Here is a 4,556-nt window from a genome sequence, read left to right as displayed (position 1 = left end):
TAGCTGCCCTCTAAAACCACTAGTTGGTTGGCTGCTCCGAGAAAAACTGACACTTGTCATTTGAGAGCATCCCATCCTCCGAGGACTTTGAGCGAATCATCAAGTGAGGAAAACCCAAACACCTACAAACCCCAAGTGATTGAGCATCACTGAAGAGATTGATCCTGCGTGGATCTGACGCTTGTTACCTTTGAAGACCATGCTTCTTCCAGACGGTTAGGCGTCAAGGTCTAAAGCATCCAAGAGGAATTGTGGATCATAGAGTAACCAAGTTTGTGAAGGTTCGGAAGTCACCTGAAGACTTACCACGAGTGATTGGGGGTGTGACCTTAGCTCAAGGAGAATACGATGAGGACTGTGTGTCCGGGACTGTGTGTCCTCAGGTTTAAATACCTAGCCGCTCCAACCAGATGTACAACTGAGACAACAGTTGGAACTAGTCTACCAAATCATTGTCTTCACCAAGCTCACTGGTTCTATTTCCTCAACTCTTTCATTTCCTCATAACTGTGTTGAGTGCTTGCTTGTATCTATGTTTGAAGACTTTGACTGGAGACTTTCTCAATTTCCCCAGTTCAATTTCTTCACTCTGTTTGTCTTCATCATGTGTTATCCTGTGTTTACGCTTTCTGTACTATGTGCTTGTCTTCATTTCATCATCATGACTACGCTTGTGCTCTGTTATGTTTACTTTTGAGTACTTATTCCGCTGCTAGTAGTTCTTCGCTAAGGAATTTCCTCACCTGCAAATTCGTCAGTGAAGAATTCATAAAAATCACCTATTCACCCCCCTCTAGTTGATATAACGCACTTTCAATTGGTATCAGAGCAAGGTACTCCCTTGTTCTGTGTGATTTTGGTTTAACCGCCTGGAGTTTTAGTTATGTCGACCACAGGAATGAAGACTGTGTCATGCCCCATCTTTGACGGTCACGAGTATCCCAAGTGGAAGGAAATGATGAAGAAGCGCCTCATGGCAATGAACAGTGAGCTGTGGACCGTCACTGAGATTGGTCTGACCGATCTATGCAAGATGGCGGAAGCTGATGACATTCGCAAGTACACTGTTCTCAACCTCACGGCGAAGGATGTCATCTGCTCATGTGTGTCTCAAAATCAGCTCAGGAATATCATGCATCTCGATCATGCGAAGCTTACCTAGGACCGTCTCTCTGAGGTCTATGAAGGTCATCGAACCCATCATGATCCTTGGTTTGAGGACTTCAAGGAATCTCTCAAAGCGATGACATTCGAATCAGAATCATCATCTTCTGCATCATGCCTTATGGCAAAAGATGCTAACGTAACTGAATGCTATCTATCTGAATCCAGTGATGATGAATCCGGTGATGAATTTGGATCCAGCTATGTCAAACTTGCTTCCCTTGCCACTAAACAACAAAGAGCTTTGGAAAAAGTTCAATACATACTAAATAAGAGTGATGATATGTTGGGAGAAGAAATGGCTGAGAGTCTTCAGATGCTTCAGTCTAAGTTTCACAACCTTCAAGGTCATCATAACACTCTCTTATCTGATCATGAGAAGCTTTCTTATGAATTTCTTCAAAGAAAGCAAGATCTTGAAAAGCTAAGAGTGAGTTATGAAGATCTTCAGAAAGAGCGCGATTCATTACTTGCTCAACAAATCAGCGCTTCTCAGGAAGAATTTGTTCCTCCATGCTTGAAGTGCATTGAACGTGAATCTGCTAATTCTTCACCTGAATGTTCAAATGCTGCTAATGTTTCAAATTCTTCACCTGCCTCTTCTATCACTAATTCCTCATCTAAGGACATTGCTAGTATCACTGAAGATGCAGGGCTGAAGGAATTGTACATGACAGGCATGTACAAAAGCCTCAAAGGGCATCAGACTCTTTGTGATGTGCTTAAAAAGCAGATGCTCAACAGGAACCCTAGGAAAGAGGGTATTGCCTTTGAGAGGGAACTCAATGCTGATGGTACATATTGGAAGGCTGAGTAGTACCCCAAAACCTCATGGGTTGCTGCAAAGGGACCTCCAGTTGATCCATCTAATTTATTTGGCTTTGCATGTGAATCTCCTCGTTCTGATGATGAGTCATTTGACTCCAACTATAAACTGTTCAAAAATCAGAATGGTGAAATATTTGCTAGATATGTTGGCACTAACTACAGGAACGGTCCTCCTATGAAGAAAATATGGGTTCCCAAAAGGTGCCTTGGAAGTCTTTAGGTGAATGTCCTCAGGACACCACCTTTGAAGAATAGGAACCCCAGATCAAATTCTTCATATGGACCAAACTCCTCAAAAGGATCAAAGTCCTCATATGAATATCATCGTGCTAACAACTCTGTTTCGCAGGGAAGAGCTAAGGGCTATGAATATGACCATTATTCTTCTAATTATTATGTTCATAAGTCCTCGAAGAATTTCTCTACTTATTCATATGCTTATCCTAACCCCTCTTATGTGAAACGAAATGGACTGGCTTCTATGCCACCTTTCTCGTATGGAGCTCGCAGAGTGATGAACTCTTTGCCACCCCTTCAGATGTGAGTGGTGAAGAAAAAGAACTAATCTCTTCTGCATGGGTCAGGTCTCCAGACGTACGTAATCATCTGAAGAATTTGCTGGAGACCTGAATGTGCCTCAAAGGACGCAGGCTAATCATGAAGAAATGAACTTTCATTTCTCACGTTCTCATACTGCTTTATCTGTTCTGTTGCTTGATGAAATTGATCTAATGAATTGATTTCATATTCTTCACTGATGAAGTATATGAGTTCTTAAGTTGCACTAATTCATCTGCACGATGATCAACCCAAAGCCACTAAGTGGGTCCTCGATAGTGGATGTACAAATCACATGACTGGTGACAAGAATCTATTGATGGATGCTCCTTTATCACCATCACATCTGAAGCATATCATGTTCGCTCACAAAAGAAAAAGTCAGGTATTGGGTCTAGGTAAGGTTGCGATCACAAAGGATCGACACATGGACAAAGTCATGCTTGTCGATTCCTTAGGATACAACCTCATGTCTGTCTCAATGCTTTGCGATCTTGATATGGTTGTTGTCTTTGACAAGTACCGTTGTGTTGTGCTTATGGAAGCTGACAATTCCAAAGTCTTCGTAGGCTTTAGGAGAGGAGACCTGTATATTGTTGATTTCTCTATAGGACCGCAACCAGCCATGTGTCTACTTGCAAAAGCTTCAGAAGGTTGGCTCTGGCATCGACGACTTGGTCATGCAGGCATGAGGAATTTGCACACGCTTGCGAAGAAGAAGCATGTCATTGGCATCGAGAATGTCAAATTCCTCAAGGATCACTTATGTGGAGCCTGTGAAGCTGGGAAGATGACAAAGGCTAAGCATCCAGCGAAGACTATCATGACCACCACTCATCCATTTGAATTGCTTCACATGGATCTCTTCGGTCCTAACCATTATTCTGCAGTCTCGAATGATGCATCTCAATATGGATTTGTTATTGTTGATGATTACTCTCGATACACATGGGTACACATTGTTACTTACAAACATGAAGTGCAAGAAGTCTTCAAACGATTTTCCACGAGGGCTTCAACCAACTTTGGTGTGAATCTCAAGCACATTAGAAGTGACAATGGAACTGAGTTCAAGAATTCTGGTCTTGATGACTATCTTGATGAACTTGGTATTACTCATAAGTTATCTGCTCCTTATACTCCTCAGCAGAATGGCTTCGTGGAGCGCAAGAACAAGACTCTTGCTGTGATGGCTCGCACTATGCTTGACGAATACAAAACGCCTCGTCGTTTCTGGATTGAGGCAATTGATACTGCGTGCCACATCATCAATAGAGTATATCTTCACAAATTCTTCAAGAAGACTGCCTATGAACTCCTCACCGATAAGAAACCCAATGTATGTTATTTCAAAGTCTTCGGTGCTAAATTTTGGATTAGAGATCCTCATCACAACTCAAAATTTGCACCAAAAGCACATGAAGGTTTTATTCTTGGTTACGGAAAGGACTCGCACACCGACAGAGTTTTCAACAACGTTCTTCACAAGGTTTTTGAAATTGTAGATGTGCGGTTCGATGAAACTAATGGCTCACAAAGAGAGAACCTACCTTCTGTGATAGATGAACCAGCACCTGAGGAAACTATCAAGTTCAAGGCTACTAAGGATGTCATTCCTACTGAAGAATATGCTGAATAATTCATTCCAGAACATGAAGAACGACGAGATAATGCACCTGAAGAAAATACTGAAGAAAATGGTGCTGAAGAAAATGCTGATCAAATTCCTCAATGACAACTAGCTCATCCTCGCGTTGCAAAAGAAGTGCAAGTTGAAAAGATCATCAATGACATCACAACGCCAAGTCCTCTCACACGCTCAAAGATTCACATTTATCTAACTTTTGTGGGCACTATGCTTTTGTCTCTATTACAGAGCCCACTAAGGTAGATGAAGCATTTCTGGATCCTGAGTGGATTCAGGCCATGCAAGAAGAATTACATCAGTTCGATCTCAACAACGTCTGGGAACTGGTCAAAAGTCCAGATCCTCGCAAGCACAATAT

Source organism: Triticum urartu, chromosome 5 (assembly GCF_003073215.2).
Source record: "Triticum urartu cultivar G1812 chromosome 5, Tu2.1, whole genome shotgun sequence".
In the NCBI taxonomy this organism is placed as follows: Eukaryota; Viridiplantae; Streptophyta; class Magnoliopsida; order Poales; family Poaceae; genus Triticum; species Triticum urartu.
The sequence above is the reverse complement of the archived record's forward strand: the minus strand, read 5'-3'. Positions refer to the sequence as shown.